The following is a 17,795-nucleotide window of genomic DNA, read 5'->3' as shown; positions in this document are numbered from 1 at the left end:
ATAGAGATCATTCTGTTGTTTTTGAGATTGCATCCAAGTAATGCATTTCGGACTCTTTTGTTGACCATGATGGCTACTCCATTTCTTCTGAGGGATTCCTGCCTGCAGTAGTAGATATAATGGTTATCTGAGTTAAATTCACCCATTCCAGTCCATTTTAGTTTGCTGATTCCTAGAATGTCGACGTTCACTCTTGCCATCTGTTTGACCACTTTCAATTTGCGTTGATTTATGGACCTGACTTTCCAGGCTCCTATTCAATATTGCTCTTTACAGCATCAGATCTTACTTCTATCACCAGTCACATCCACAACTGGGTATTATTTTTGCTTTGGGTCCATCCCTTCATTCTTTCTGGAGTTATTTCTCCACTGATCTCCAGTAGCATATTGGGCACCTAATGACCTGGGGAGTTCCTCTTTCGGTATCCTATCATTTTGCCTTTTCATACTGTCCATGGGGTTCTCAAGGCAAGAATACTGAAGTGGTCTGCTCTTTCCTTCTCCAGTGGACCACATTCTGTCAGACCTCTCCACCATGACCCACCTATCTTGGGTGGCCCCACAGAGCATGGCTTAGTTTCATTGAGTTAGACGAGGCTGTGGTCCTAGTGTGATTAGATTGACTAGTTTTCTGTGAGTATGGTTTCAGTGTGTCTGCCCTCTGATGCCCTCTTGCAACACCTACCATCTTACTTGGGTTTCTCTTAGCTTGGGCGTGGGGTTTTCCAAGTCTATGCCCCAACTAGTAACGCTGAAGAAACTGAAGTTGAACGGTTTTATGAAGAAATACAAGACCTTATAAGAACTAACACCCCAAAAAAGATGTCCTTTTCATTATAGGTGACTGGAATGCAAAAGTAGGAAGTCAGGAAACACCTGGCATAACAGGCAAATTTGGCTTTGGGATGCGGAATGAAGCAGGGCAAAGACTAATAGAGTTTTGCCAAGAAAATGCACTGGTCATAGAAAACACCCTCTTCCAACAACACAAGAGAAGACTCTACACATGGACATCACCAGGTGGTCAATACCAAAATCACATTGATTATATTCTTTGCAGCCAAAGATGGAGAAGCTCTATACAGTCGAAAAAAACAAGACCAGGAGCTGACTGTGCCTCAGATCATGAACTCCTTATTGCCAAATTCAGACTCAAATTGAAGAAAGTAGGGAAAACCGCTAGACCATTCAGATATGACCTAAATCAAATCCCTTGTGATTACATAGTGGAAGTGAGGAATAGACTTAAGGGCCTAGATGTGATAGATAGAGTGCCTGATGAACTATGGAATGAGGTTCGTGACATTGTACAGGAGGCAGGGATCAAGACCATCCCCATGGAAAAGAAATGCAAAAAGCAACATGGCTGTCTGAGGAGGCCTTACAAATAGCTGTGAAAAGAAGAGAGGCAAAAAGCAAAGGAGAAAAGGAAAGATATAAGTATCTGAATGCAGAGTTCCAAAGAATAGCAAGAAGACATAAGGAAGCCTTCTTCAGTGATCAGTGCAAAGAAATAGAGGAAAAGAACAGAATGGGAAAGACTAGAAATCTCTTCAAGAATATTAGAAATACTAAGGGAACACTTCATGCAAAGAAATGGCCTTAGAAAGCATCACTACGAACTAAGCTAGGGGAGGTGATGGAATTCCAGTTGAGCTCTTTCAAATCCTGAAAGATGATGCTGTGAAAGTGCTGCACTCAATATGCCAGCAAATTTGGAAAACTCTGCAGTGGCCACAGGACTGGAAAAGGTCAGTTTTCATTCCAATCCCAAAGAAAGGCAATGCAAAAGAATGCTCAAACTACTGCACAATTGCACTCATCTCACATGCTGGTAAAGTAATGCTCAAAATTCTCCAAGCCAGGCTTCAGCAATACATGAACCGTGAACTCCCTGATGTTCAAGCTGGTTTTAGAAAAGGCAGAGGAACCAGAGATCAAATTGCCAACATCCACTGAATCATGGAAAAAGGAAGAGAGTTCCAGAAAAATATCTATTTCTGCCTTATTGGCTATGCCAAAGCCTTTGACTGTGTGGATCACAATAAACTGTGGAAAATTCTGAAAGAGATGGGAATACCAGACCACCTGACCTGCCTCCTGAGAAATCTGTATGCAGGTCAGGAAGCGACATTTAGAACTGGACATGGAACAAGAGACTGGTTCCAAATAGGAAAAGGAGTACGTCAAGGCTGTATATTGCCACCCTGCTTATTTAACTTACATGCAGAGTACATCATGAGAAATGCTGGGCTGGAAGAAGCACAAGCTGAAATCAAGATTGCCAGGAGAAATATCTATCAATAACCTCAGATATGCAGATGACACCACCCTTATGGCAGAAAGCAAAGAGGAACTAAAAAGCCTCTTGATGAAAGTGAAAGAGGAGAGCGAAAAAGTTGGCTTAAAGCTCAACATTCAGAAAACGAAGATCATGGCATCTGGTCCCATCACTTCATGGGAAATAGATGGGGAAACAGTGGAAACAGTGTCAGACTTTATTTTTTGGGCTCCAAAATCACTGCAGATGGTGAGTGCAGCCATGAAATTAAAAGACGCTTACTCCTTGGAAGAAAAGTTATGACCAACCTAGATAGTATATTCAAAAGCAGAGACATTACTTTGCCGACTAAGGTCCATCTAGTCAAGGCTATGGTTTTTCCAGTTGTCACGCATGGATGTGAGAGTTGGACTGTGAAGAAAGCTGAGCACCAAAGAATTGATGCTTTTGAACTGTGGTGTAGGTGAAGACTCTTGAGAGTCCCTTGGACTGCAAAGAGATCCAACCAGTGCATTCTGAAGGAGATCAACCCTGGGATTTCTTTGGAAGGAATGATACTAAAGCTTAAACTCCAGCACTTTGGCCACCTCAAGTGAAGAGTTGACTCATTGGAAAAGACTCTGATGCTAGGAGGGATTGGGGGCAGGAGGAGAAGGGGACGACCGAGGATGAGATGGCTGGAAGGCATCACTGACTCGATGGACGTGAGTCTGAGTGAACTCCAGGAGTTGGTGATGGACAGGGAGGCCTGGCGTGCTGTGATTCATGGGGTCGCAAAGAGTCAGACACGACTGAGGGACTGAACTGAACTGAACTGAATGATTACTATTTTGATTACTTTTCCATGTATCTGTTGGCCATTTGTATGTCTTCTTAGAATAATGTATATTCAGATATTGTGCTTATTTTTCAATATTTTTTTGCTTTTGAGTGTATGAGTTTTTTATAGATTTTTAATATTAATCCATTATCAGATACACAATTTATGAAGTATTTTCTCTCATTCTGTAGGTTTCCTCTTCGTTTTGTTGATAGTTTCCTCTACTGTGCTGATGCTTATTAGTTTAATGTAGTCACACATTTCTTTTTCCTTTTGTTGCCTTTGCTTTTTATGTCAAGTGTAAAAACTCACTAAGATTAATGTCAGTGAGCATAACATCTGTTTTTTTCTGGGAGTTTTAAAGCTTCCATGCTTACATTTAAGATTTTAACTCATTTTGTATTAATTTTTGTATATGGTATAAGACAATTGTTCAGCTCATTTCTTTGCATGTGGCTGTTCTGATTTTTCCAACACCTTTTATTGAAGTGACTGTCATTTCCCCATAGTACATTCCTGGCTCCTTTGTTGTAAATTAACTTACCATATTTAACATATTGGTTGATTTTACATATTTGTGGATTTACTTCTGGGATCTCTATTCTGTTTCACTGATCTATATATCTGTTTTTATGCCAGTGCCATACTGTTTTGGTTATTATGACTTTATAATATAGTTGAAACCAGAGATCATGATGTTTCCAGATTTGCTCTTTCTCAAGATTGCTTTGGTTGTTCACGTGTGTGTGTGTGTGATTCTTTGTATCTTTAGGGTTTTCTGCATATCATATCATATCATATAATCTGCATAATAAAACTGTCATAATGACAGTTTTGCTGCTTTCTTTCTGATTTGGATAAATGATTTCTTTTTCTTGTCTAATTGTCCTGGCTAGCACATTCAGTACTCTGTTGAATACAAGTGGCAAGAGTGGGCATTTTTGTATTGTGCTTGGTCTTAGAGGAAAAGCTCTTAGCTTTTTACCCTTGAGAGTGATATTAACTCTGGGCTTATCATGAAAGTGAAAGTGAAAGTGAAGTCGCTCAGTCGTTTCTGGCTCTGCGACCCCATGGACTGTAGCCTATCAGGCTCCTCCGTCCATGGGATTTTCCAGGCAAGAGTGCTGGAGTGGATTGCCATTTCCTTCTCTAGGGGGTCTTCCCGACCCAGGAATCGAACCCGGGTCTCCCGCATTACAGGCAGACGGTTTACCGTCCGAGCCACCAGGGAAGCCCAACATATATGGCCTTTATTATGTTGAAGTATATTCCCTCTATACCACTTTGTTTGGAGTTTTTGATCATAAATAAGGTTGAATTTTGTCAAACATTTTTCTGCATTTATTGAGCTGATCATAATTTTTATCCTTCATTTTATTAATGTGGTATATCATACTGATTGACTTACAGGTATTAAACTATCCTTCAGTTCAGTTCAGTTCAGTTGCTCAGTCATTTGACTCCTAGCAACCCCATGAACTGCAGCACGCCAGGCCTCCCTGTCCATGACCAACTCCCAGAGTCCACCCAAACCCATGTCCATTGAGTCAGTGATGCCATCCAACCATCTCATTCTGTGTCGTCCCCTTTTCTTCCCACGTTCAATCTTTCCCAGCATCAGGGTCTTTTCAAATGAGTCAGCTCTTCACATCAGGTGGCCAAAGTATTGGAGTTTCAGCTTCACTATCAGTCCTTCCAATGAACATCCAGGACTGATCTCCCTTAGGATGGACTGGTTGGATCTCGAACTATCCTTACATCCCCGAAATAAGTCCCACTTTATCTTGATGTATGATTCTTTTAATGTATTGTTTGCTAATTGAATTCTGTTTGTTAATATTTTGTTGAGGATTTTTCATCTCTGTTCATTAGGAATACTGGTATGTTATTTTCTTTTCTGGTGGCATCCTTTCCTGGGTTTGGTATCAAGATAATGCTATCCTCCTAAAATGAGTTTGTTTCGTCCTCTTCTATTTTTTGGAAGATTTTGAAGAGAATTTGGTATTAGCTTGCTTTTAAATGTCTGGTAGAACTCCAGTGAAACCATCTGGTCCTGGCCTTTTGTTGCTCAGAAAATTTTGATTACCAATTCCGTCTCCTTACTGGTTAATTGGTGCATTCAGATTTTCTATTTTTTCATGCTTTAGACTTGTTACGTTGTACATTTCTAGGAATTTATCCATTTCTCCTAGGCTGTCCAATTTGTTGATGTATAATTGTTCATAGTAGTGTCTTATGAGCCTTTGTATTTATGGAGTACAGTTATAATTTATTCTCTTTTGTTTCTGATTACTTCAACAAACAAGCGAAGAGAATCTCTTTCCTCATGGAAGGCTCAGTTCCTTTTTAAAGGGCTTTTTCCAGATGAAGTCAGGCCCATCCAAGATAATATCTCCTTTGGTTATTCAAAATCAATTTTTATGAGACCTTAATTACATCTGAAAAATTCTTTCACCTTTGCCATATTCTGTTGGTTAACTCTGGGATATACTGGAGGAAAGAGTTGCCTGGCATGCTGCAGTACATGGGTCCACAAAAAGTTGGACATGACTTACTGACTGAACAATAACAACAATGGCTGGAAGGAAGTCATGAGTTTTATCCACACTCAAGGGGAAATCATTACACAGGGTGTGAATGCAAAGGTGTAGAGATCATCTTAGATTTCTTTTTATTATAATTCCTATTCCAAGAAGTTATTTCTGAAGTTTTCCCAGGCTTTCCTACTTAACACCTCAGTAAACTACTCTGATGGAGAAGGCAATGGCACCCCACTCCAGTACTGTTGCCTGGGAAATCCCATGGACGGAGGAGACTGGTAGGCTGCAGTCCATGGGGTCGCTAAGAGTCAGACATGACTGAGTGACTTTACTTTCACTTTTCACTTTCATGAATTGGAGTAGGAAATGGCAACCCAACCAGTGTTCTTGCCTGGAGAATCCCAGGGACGGGGGAGCCTGTGGGCTGCCGTTTATGGGGTCACAGAGTCGGACACGACTGAAGTGACTTAGCAGCAGCAAACTACTCTGAAAATTGGAAGACGATAAGAATTATCAGGTTATGGTTAATTCATATTCTATCTTAATGGTAGTATAGGATATATAGATAGAACCTGCCCAAAGTGATGTATGTTTGTGACATTACTACTCTGACAAATATTACTACTACTACTATTGCTACTATGATTACTATTAGCTAACACTCATCAAGGTATTAATGCTAGTATATAGTCAGTGTTCCTCAAAGTGTTTTATCATAAAGAAGAGAAGCAAAAAGTAAAGGAGAAAAGGAAAGATATAAGCATCTGAATGCAGAGTTCCAAAGAATAGCAAGAAGACATAAGAAAGCCTTCTTCAGCGATCAATGCAAAGAAATAGAGGAAAAGAACAGAATGGGAAAGACTAGAGATCTCTTCAAGAAAATTAGAAATACCAAGGGAACATTTCATGCAAAGATGGGCTCGATAAAGGACAGAAATGGTCTGGACCTAACAGAAGCAGAAGATATTAAGAAGAGATGGCAAGAATACATGGAAGAACTGTACAAAAAAGATCTTCATGACCCAGATAATCACGATGGTGTTATTACTCACCTCGAGCCAGACATCCTGGAATGTGAAGTCAAGTGGGCCTTAGAAAGCATCACTACGAACAAAGCTAGGGGAGGTGATGGAATTCCAGTTGAGCTCTTTCAAATCCTGAAAGATGATGCTGTGAAAGTGCTGCACTCAATATGTCAGCAAGTTTGGAAAACTCAGCAGTGGCCACAGGACTGGAAAAGGTCAGTTTTCATTCCAATCCCAAAGAAAGGCAATGCAAAAGAATGCTCAAACTACCGCACAATTGCACTCATCTCACATGCTAGTAAAGCAACGCTCAAAATTCTCCAAGCCAGGCTTCAACAATACATGAACCGTGAACTTCCTGATGTTCAAGCTGGTTTTAGAAAAGGCAGAGGAACCAGAGATCAAATTGCGAACATATGCTGGATCATAGAAAAAGCAAGAGAGTTCCAGAAAAACATCTATTTCTGCTTTATTGACTATGCCAAAGCCTTTGACTGTGTGGATCACAATAAACTGTGGAAAATTCTGAGAGAGATGGGAATACCAGACCGTTTGACCCATGTCTTGAGAAATCTGTATGCAGGTCAGGAAGCGACATTTAGAACTGGACATGGAACAAGAGACTGGTTCCAAATAGGAAAAGGAGTACGTCAAGGCTGTATATTGTCACCCTGCTTATTTAACTTACATGCAGAGTACATCATGAGAAGCGCTGGACTGGAAGAAACACAAGCTGGAATCAAGATTGTGGGGAGAAATATCAATAACCTCAGATATGCAGATGACACCACCCTTATGGCAGAAAGCAAAGAGGAACTAAAAAGCCTCTTGATGAAAGTGAAAGTGGAGAATGAAAAAGTTGGCTTAAAGCTCAACATTCAGAAAACGAAGATCATGGCATCCGATCCCGTCACTTCATGGGAAATAGATGGGGAAACAGTGTAAACAGTGTCAAACTTTATTTTTCTGGGCTCCAAAATCACTGCAGATGGTGATTGCAGCCATGAAATTAAAAGATGCTTACTCCTTGGAAGAAAAGTTATGACCAACCTAGATGGCATATTCAAAAGCAGAGACATTACTTTGCCGACTAAGGTCCGTCTAGTCAAGGCTATGGCTTTTCCAGTAGTCATGTATGGATGTGACAGTTGGACTGTGAAGAAAGCTGAGTGCCAAAGAGTGGATGCTTTTGAACTGTGGTGTAGGAGAAGACTCTTGAGAGTCCCTTGGACTGCAAAGAGATCCAACCAGTGCATTCTGAAGGAGATCAACCCTGGGATTTCTTTGGAAGGAATGATACTAAAGCTGAAACTCCAGCACTTTGGCCACCTCAGGTGAAGAGTTGACTCATCGGAAAATAGTTATGCTGGGAGGGATTGGGGGCAGGAGGAGAAGGGGAAGACAGAGGATGAGATGACTGAATGGCATCACGGACTCGATGGACGTGAGTCTGAGTGAACTCCAGGAGTTGGTAATGGACATGGAAGCCTGGTGTGCTGCGATTCGTGGGGTCGCAAAGAGTCGGACACAACTGAGCGACTGAAATGAACTGAATCTTTGTAAAAAACATTACCAGATAAGGGAAATTTTTACCATGCCCATTTCTTTTCTGAAACCATTTGGATAGAGAAATTTAGAACATGTAGTAAGAAGCTGAGCGTGCATGTGTGCTTAGTTGCTCAGTTCAGTTCAGTCGCTCAGTTGTGTCAGACTCTTTGTGACCCCATGGACTGCAGCACATCAGGCTTCCCTATCCATCACCAACTCCCAGATCTTGCTCAAACTCATGTCCATCGAGTTGGTGATGGTTAGTTGTGTCCAACTCTTTGCAAAGCCATGGGCTGCCACACACCTGGCTCCTCTGTCCATGGGGATTATCCAGGCAAGAAAACTGGAGTGGGCTGCCATACCCTCCTCCAGGGGATCTATTCAACCCAGAGATCAAACCAGGGTCTCCTGCATTGCAGGGAGAGACAAGATTTTAATTCAGGTAGTGTATCTTCAGAGCTCATTTTTATAGGCACTAATTTAGACTGTTTCTAACAGTACTTAGAAACTCTAGCTTTCCTCTTTAACGCTTCCTTTCTCAAGTTTATATTGTTTTTCCAAAGTTTTATTTTCCTCGTTCAATTGCTGCTCAATTTCTTCATTTTAAAATGTTTACTATTTTAGGTTTTTGTCTTTTTGTTTTTTGGAATTTTTTCTGTGATATTGTTATTCTCCACTTTTTTTCTAGAAGAGTATTCAGTCTGTATGTATAAATAAGCCCATCACGGAGGGTAAAATATATAAATCCTTCAGTACTTACTGGTAAGTAGCTGCCCTACACCAAATATCCCTCCTACCAGTCTGTCTCAATGCTCAGCTGAAGAATCCCTGGACCTTTCCAGAAACCTACAACTAGAAGATTCAGTTCAGTTCAGTCACTCAGTGGTGTCCGACTCTTTGCGACCCCATGAATCGCAGCATGCCAGGCCTTCCTGTCCATCACCATCTCCCCGAGTCCACTGAAACTCACGTCCATCGAGTTGGTAATGCTATCCAGCCATCTCATCCTCTGTCGTCAACATCTGGTAAATTAGGGGTCTTCAAACCTTCTTCTATTCTAATTGGTCAGTGCCTGGTACCACAAGGATTGATAAATATTCTAAGTATCATTCTATTATAAATTTAAGCCACACCTTTTCCTCTTTACAGTGCCTTTGCATTTCTGTTTTACCTAACTTGAATCTTCTTTCTTTTGTACCTATTCTGACAGCCACTTTAAGTTCTACATTATGAGTCAGATCAAGTATCACCTATTCTGTGAAGTTTTCCTACATTCCACAAGAAGATTTATGTTCTCTTGTTTTATATTTCTTTTATTTTTAGTATATAACCTCATGATTGTAATGATCTCATAATGGGAATCTGTATGTATGACTCCTTCCTGATTAGAGGCAGTGTCATTTCCTCTGGGCATCTCTAGTGCTTAGGAAAGTGTGTGAATAAAGAATAAATGATGTACTTGTTGATTGAAACAATGAATGATTGGTTAGATTAATCAGCAGGTAGAATAGCTAAAGAGCCTATAAACATGTCATTGAGGATATATGGGGGAAGATTCAAATACAATAAAACTAAGTGGAGTTTTGGGGCGGCAAGTCTAGAATATGAGCAAGAAAGAAAATTGCCCAATTGGTGAGTTTATGTTCAATTATTTGTCATTAGCCAAGACATTTAAGAATGAACTATTATGAAAATTATTCCTTTTTAGTTGCTTATAGAAGACAAAGAGAAAGCTAATGAACTCTACTATAACAACCTCATTTCTTATTATAGAATTTTAAATATTGATAATTTGTAATTTGCTGAGCATCTATTTTATAATTGAGCACTATGTGTTAAGTAAATTATAATACATAATTTGTTATAATTGAGCCTCTATTTGTAATTTATTGAGCACCAATGTACTATATTCTGTGCTAAGGACAGAATCAAATTATAGAAATAAATATTAACCACCCCACATTAATTTCTAATTATTTACAAAAACTTCCTGTTAACTTTTTTGTCTCCTCCACTGTAGTAGAGATTTCTTAAAGACGGACAAAGTAATATAGATCTGGAACACACTCACTGCTAAATAAATACTGAATGAATAGATTAAGCATCAGGGTTTGCTAATGATATTAAAAAAAAAAAAACACCAAACCTCACTATCCATTTGTCAGTCTGCTTTTCCTTTGCAGAACACGTTTACATTTATCCAATCATTTAGTCTCCTCAACTGATTTGAATTATAGTTATCATTTTGGAGATGAGAAAACTGACTAACACTTATTCCAAGTAACAAGCAAGTAAGCAGGAGTAACTGGACGTAAGCCCAGATTCTTCAAAAAACACGAGCAGCTTTTTTTTTTTTTATTGCACTCTGTGGCCTTCATGAGGGTTTGGCTCGCAGTAAAAAACTAAGTAACAGGGATACAACAGGTTGAAAGGTACAACTGGAAGCGCTTGTTCTGGCAGAGAACAACTGAAAGAAAAGATGTGTTTGCGCCATTCTCTCGTGACTTACACAGTTTAAAGTATATTTTCCGAGTTTTTAATATAAACGATAAAGTAACATGCTATAGTCTTTTTCGAAAACCTTGCCCTAGCTCTTTTAACTTTCACCCACCTATTTCCTTCCTTCTTTACTGAGGCTCATAGAGGGCGCTCACAAAGTGCTACTCACCGGTTGAGCGATGCGCCACTCAAAAAACACACCTCACTGCAACTAAAGGGCGCAGCGCCACCACCTCAGACTAGCTTCTCTTTTCCACGGCAGGAGGCGGGGCCAATATTTCTCATTCAAATAAAAACCCTGGAGATTTGCATGGGGAACAGCTAATCCGGGAGCCTATTGGCTGAAAGCACGGCGGGCGTGGCCAATATTACGACCACCGAGCCCCGCCTACAATAATTTGCATAACGGCCCCGGCGCGTGCAAGGGAGAAGCGGGTTTGTTTTTGAATCTGCGGAGGCGGCGGCGGAGGCAGCGGCGGCGCGGCGAGTGGGGAGCGCGAGACTGAGGCGGCAGCGGTGGGGACGGCTGCGCGGGACGACTCTGTAGGACGGAACTTGGTTCCTCCTGCCTCATCTCCCGCCCCGAAAGGTATATGTGAGTCCCAGGGGCTGTTATAACCACATTTTGTTAAATTACTATTGTATTTCTTAAGAGTCAAGACCGCATTATGGCGGCTGCGGGAGTTGTGTTTGCGCCTGCGCGGTTGCGGAGCTGCGGGCGGGCGCTGCATGGGAGCACGTGATCTTGCGGGGTCGGGCTCTAGCTGCAGTTGTGCAGCTGGCGGGGCGGTGGCTGCGCAAGCGCAATATTCATTTTCAAGATCTAATGTTCTTGGACGCCATTCGGGTTCTAGATTTAATTTTTTTCATTCTTGAGGGGTTTCGTTTTGTTACACGGGAATTTCTATATTTTTCAAGGAAAACGTTTCTCTTATGCTGTATTCCTGTAGCGACCTGAGAGTTTTTGTGTGTGTGTGTGTATTTCTCCTATTTTCTGAGAAGCTGTGGACTTAATTTTGTGTAAAAATGATTGTCCATTTGTGGTTCTCGATTTTAATTTCACTTTAAGTGTATTGCTGGATTCACGTTTATATTTAGGGAGCTAAAGATCAGCACCTAGTGGTGTTCTCACGGGAAGTGCAATTATTTGAACTGCATATTTGCAAATACATTTTTAACCCTATCCTTACCAGTTCTATTATGGAATGTTTTCAAAATAGGAACAGTTTGAGGTTTGGAAATATGAGAAGGAGGGGACATTGAAAGAATCTATATAATGTTGTTTTAAAAAGAAATCTTAATCTCCTTAAGTGTTTATATTTTTTTAAATAATTGGATCTTCAGTCGGTGGAGTTTTAATCAGTGGTGTGCCTCTGACCTTGCTTGCATTTTTTCTATTTTTGATTGCATGTCTAGTACTGCTTCAGTTAGAGTATATTTGTTACTTTGACTTTTAAAATTGTAATGATATGTAAAATACAACTCAAACTCGGTAAATTTTCCTGATAAAGAATTCTACAAAAAACTCCCAACTACCCTGAGGCCTTTATGAGGAGATTGTGAATCATCAATAAATCAGTTGATTAAAAAAACAGCCTGCTATATATAAATGTGTGTAAGATACAGTTTGTGTTTGGTTTTTAAAATTGTCCGTTCCTGGTTTTACTTTCTTAAACTATCCTGATTATTTTAGTTTAAAATGGTAGTGTCACTATATTTAAATCTTAGGTAAGCCTCTGGGAGAAGTTTTATACGATTTAATATAATTCTACCATTGTGCAAATTATTTCTTACTGGCCTGAAAACTTGTAAATGGTTGTCATAAATGTCATCTTTGTCTTGTATATGCAACAACTGTTTTCTTGGTTATGTAACTGTTAAATTAGTCACTTGTCAAATGAAGTGGCTGTCGCTTTATAATCTTGGTTGGTTTAGGGACTTTATTGCCTACAGGTACTGTTAATAAGAATTAAATAGATGCAGTTGAAAGGAATACTTTTGGTTGATGGGTTTTTAAAAAAATGACATCACACAGGGGATAGAATGCAGTGATAGAAATAATTCTTTTTTTCTGAACAGAGTATTTGTTGTTGTGATATAATTTTTGAACCTCCAAGTCTTTTACACAGAAATATATTTAGAGGGCAGTTGTGTGATTTTTTTTTTTCCCCCATTTATGCTTCCAGGTTGATTACCCAGCACACCCCTTCCATCTCCAGATATAATTTCAAATATTTAAGAGTTGAAACATGTTTTTTTCTGTGTCTGTGTATGCGTACATAGTTAGGTTAAGAAAAGAACTTCTTTCTAGGACATGTTTCATTCTGCACTTCTCAGAAAAGTGAAATATTTTGTTTTATATATTTAAACTTATGTTTTCATTTGCATATACAAATGATTGCCTCAGGTTAATGTTGAAGCTTACAAGAGGCACTTGACAACACTGAAGAACATAACGAACTATGTAAATATGTATTGGTAGGACAGTTTTGCTGTTTTGTAGTGATGGGCACATTTGTTAGAAAGGCAAGTATAGTTCTATAAACTTAAAACTAAGAATAATGTACTGTTTGAACGTCTAATATTTTTTGTTCATTAGTACTCTGAATAACAGGCATGATTTGGAATTTAAGTTACTATTAAGATTGAATAAATACTGAATTAATTCTGTTACTGGGAGTCAATTAAAATCCTTTCAGATTTGTACATTTTAAACAAAAAATTCAGGAAAAAAAGATTTGACTACTTAAGCCAAAGCCATTAAAGTTTGTTTTTTCTTTAAATTGTGATTTGAATATTGATATTTAAAACTTTTTACTTGTTTTCGCACGTTTAGAAGGTGTCAAAAGTTAATTAGAAATAAACACACTAAATGTTTTTGTGACTTTCCTATTTATTGATTGATCAATTAGTTTATCTTTTGGATCATAATTTCATTCCTGCCCCTTAACCTAAGCATATGCGTACACACATAATGTCGTATTGTGGCTATTTACTTTCCTGGTGGCTCAGTGGAAAAGAATCCACTTGCAATGCAGGAGATGTATAGGAGACATGGGTTTGATCCCTGAGTCGGGAAGATCCCATGGAGGAGGAAACACATTCCAGTATTCTTGCCAGGGAATTTCCATAGAAAGAGAAGCCTGGCAGGCTACAGTCCATGGGATTGCAAAGAGTTGGACACAACTGAGCATGCACACACACAACCTATTGTTATATTGTGGATATTTATCCATTTCATTGTTCTTTAGAAGTATGTTTTTCAAAAATGATTGCATGATATTCATTTTGTGAAAATATCCTAAATTATCAAATGTTCTTGAAATACATTTTTAAACAGCCACAAAATATCAAGTGTTTTTAATAAGAATGTACTGAGACTTTCCTTATTGAATATTTTGTTCATTTTGCATTTCTTTATTATAAATAAAGCTACAGTGAACATGTTGTACATGAATCACAGTCTGTATCTTATTTCTTTGAAATTGCTGTTTCAAAGGGCTTTTAAAGTAATTTACAAAATAGATAAAAACTTAGTTTTTTTGAAAAGCATTTCCCACGCCACCATGATTTTGGTGGTTGAGAAACAGTAGCTTATTTACTTTTTTTCCTGGTAACTAGTGAAATTGAACTTTTAAACATTTAATATATATGCAACTTTCTCATTTTTCTTGACTTTGCTGTTTGAGGATATTTTGTGTATCTTTTTTTTGTGGTAAATGTTAATATTTTTCTTATTTGTTTGTAACAGTTATTTGTGAATATGAAAATTGCTTTTCATATTTTTTGCAGTTTTTTTGTTTTTTCCAGTTAAATTTTTTAAAACAATTGCTGTGGGCTTCCAGGTGGAACAGTGGTAAAGAATCCACTTGCCAATGCAGGAGACACAAGGGATATGGGTTCGATTCCTGGGTTGGGAAGATCCCTTGGAGTAGCAGTGGCAATCCACTCCAGTATTTCTTGCCTAGAATGTTACATGGATGGAAGAACCTGGCTGTCTACAATCTATTGGTTTGCAGATTTGGACATGGTTTTACCTACTTAGAATTGTTATATTTTAATGTAGTGATATGCACTGCTTTTTCTTTATTATTTTTCCAAGACTTCTCTGCATGAAAAATACTACTTGTTATAAGAGGAACTAAATGAGTGTTCTGTTTATTTTTTCCAGGTGTTTTAATTATCTTAAAAAATAGGTTTGCATCTATATAGAGTTTATTTTGACATTGGGTAAAGATGGGTTGCTAGTTTCAATCTTTTCCAAATATCTAGTTTTCTTTGAATTTTGTGTTGGTGATTCATTTCTTATTGCTTTAAGGTGCTTCTTTGACCATAGCTTACTAGGTTTGAGCTGTCAGTTCTGCTTCATTTACTAGGGCTGTTTAATTAGGTCCATTGACCTTTGGGGGATCTATAGATAGGTTTGAAAACTTGCATGGGTTCCATGATATACACAGTTTTATGTGAGTGAACATAATTTGCAAGTTTTTCTGGGGAGAGAGTTACAGTTTTTTCAGCTTCTCACGGAAATAGTTTATGTAAAATTTAAAAGCAGGTTAACAACACTGTAACTGGGACTTGTTTATGTAGCAGTACTGCTTTGTTTCATCTGCTGTAGTGCTATAGACTATATAAATATATGAAGGGACAATACATAGCATTCCTTTTCATAATTTTCTAAGTGAGTTTTCCCTGCCTTTGTAATAAATTTGGCAAAGTTTTAAAACAGCCAAATATTTAAAGTTTTCTTTAGAGTTGCATGAAACCTAAATTAGGTTAATTTACATCTTTATACAGTTTTTTTTTTTAAATTCATGAATATGATGCATTTCCTGTAGATCCCACAAAAATATACTGTTTTTAGGAACTCTAGGAAAAATTGTGGTACTTGTTACTTTTTATTAAGGTGTTACTTTACTGGTTTCCTATAATGGTATAATGTTAATAGGGATGATAAGGTAGAGGATGTAGGATTTCATTTTCATTTTTAATCTGCTTTAGGATATAACATCATGTTAATAGTGCAGATATAAAGTTAGAAGTAAGAGAAATAGCTTGCTGAGGTAAAGTGTTCTACAATATTTAAAAACAATTTTTTTTCTTTGTTTAACATAGACTTTTTTTTTTAATGGGGAAATTTTGAAACGTTATCTGATTCATTTTTGGGTCAGTATGGAGCCTAGTAAATAATATGTAATAAAGATGAAAATTTTTTCTTTTAAATCTCTTCGGTAACATTAAATATTTCTCTCACAAGGATGTTTCCCTAATTAGCATAAATTAATTCTCTATTAAATCTATTCTTTCTGCTGATTGCAGTGAAAAATATAATCTTATTGTGTATTTCAGTTGTAATTCTACTTTTAATAATTTTATAATAAGTACAGGAAAGACTATAAAATAATTGCCAAAATATTTATGTTGAATATAGTGAAACTTGAAAATTCATGTCATGTGTGTAAAGGAGAAATCAAGGAAATAGAGATAAAAATCAAATGGTAAAATATCGGCTTTATAAAAATGAATCTAGGACTAGTTAGAAATCATGTTAAGGTACTAAATTACTTTTCTTCAGTATTTTCTTTTTAATGAGAAATTTTGTCTTTGGGTATTTTTCAAGCAAATGCACTTCTAGAAGTTTGCATATTTTTACTTTTTTGTGTATGATCTTTGCCCTTACTTGAGAATTTTTCCTAGTTCTCAATATTATGATTCTTATGTTTCCAGACTATAGTAGATAAGTTGCAGTAAATTAAAGAGTCTGCCTCCAGTGCTGGAGACACAGGAGACATGGGTTTGATCCCTGGGTCAGGAAGATCCCCTGGAGAAGGCACTGGCAACCCAGGCCAGTATTCTTGCCTGAAAAATCTCACGGACAGAGCAGCCTGATGGGCTACAGGCCAAGAGGTCTCAAAGAGTTGGGTGCAACTGAGCAGCTAAGCACACAGCACAGTAGTAAACTAGGGAGAGGAGAGAAACACTACTAGGAAATTCCATATGGATAGGGTCAGGAAGTGATGGCTGGCATTTTGATTGTGAATTGGGATTAGGTATCAAGTGTGAGAACAAAAGTTTGCAAAGTTAGTTTTGAGGTTATTTCGCTTGGGAATTGTTACTCCTAGAGGCAAATCAGTATTTATAGAATGTTCATTATGGTAACTAAGGATCTTATTAACAGTTCTGAATTATAGAGGATCTCTAATGATGTTAAATTTGTTCAAGAAGGCAAAGAGGTTTAGATGTTATTTGGCTTAAAAAGACTTCTATTACTTTAAGTTTTGAGGTATAGGGAAAATTCATATATTATCATACCTGGTTGTTCAAAGGAGTCACATGCAGAAAGAAGTTTGAGAGTAAAGATCTTAGTTTCGAGTTCATAACAGCTGTGAGGCATTATAGGGGAAAACTGGGTGATGTTTTAACAGTAAATTATAAGTATCATTGAGTAATTCTGGGAGTATTGTCCTTAGTTTCCTATTGTATGCAGAAATTGTTTATCCATTAGTGGAGCTTGTCTTTTCAAATTCTTGCCCATTTGATCTTGTTATGTTCTTTAGAGATTGCAAGACTAGAAATTACTTCTCAGTATTCTTTCTCAGACTGTCATGCCATCTAGGGAGTAACTTCAGTGTCTTTTCTGTCATAGTTTTCTTCAAAACAGAAAAGTGAATTCCAAAGTTAAACTATGTTTATATATGCTTCAAGTTGTACGGTGAAATCCATTTTGTATTGGAGACCAGTATGAGTGCTGGGCAGCATTTTCAGTGTTTTTAAGTGCTGCAAAATGAGAAAACCAGGGTATTAGTATTGATTTATAATGGAATGTTTCCAGGTTTGAATTTTGATCTTTGGGTTTTTCAATCTTTTAAGAGAATGACTAGGACATCTCATTGGTCCCCCTCCTAAAAAATGTGGCTGGCCTAAGAGTACAGTTGATTGTGTGTACTTGACAGTCTTTATATGATAATTGGACTTATATAAACATAAATGTCTGGGAAATGAAGATGATCTATTAACTTTACTGTCAGAAATACTTTATTCGCATCTGCAATTTTTCATTGTTCAGAATATATTAAAAAG

This window comes from Budorcas taxicolor, chromosome 5, assembly GCF_023091745.1.
Source record: "Budorcas taxicolor isolate Tak-1 chromosome 5, Takin1.1, whole genome shotgun sequence".
Classification (NCBI taxonomy): domain Eukaryota; kingdom Metazoa; phylum Chordata; class Mammalia; order Artiodactyla; family Bovidae; genus Budorcas; species Budorcas taxicolor.
Note: the sequence above shows the minus strand (reverse complement) of the source record.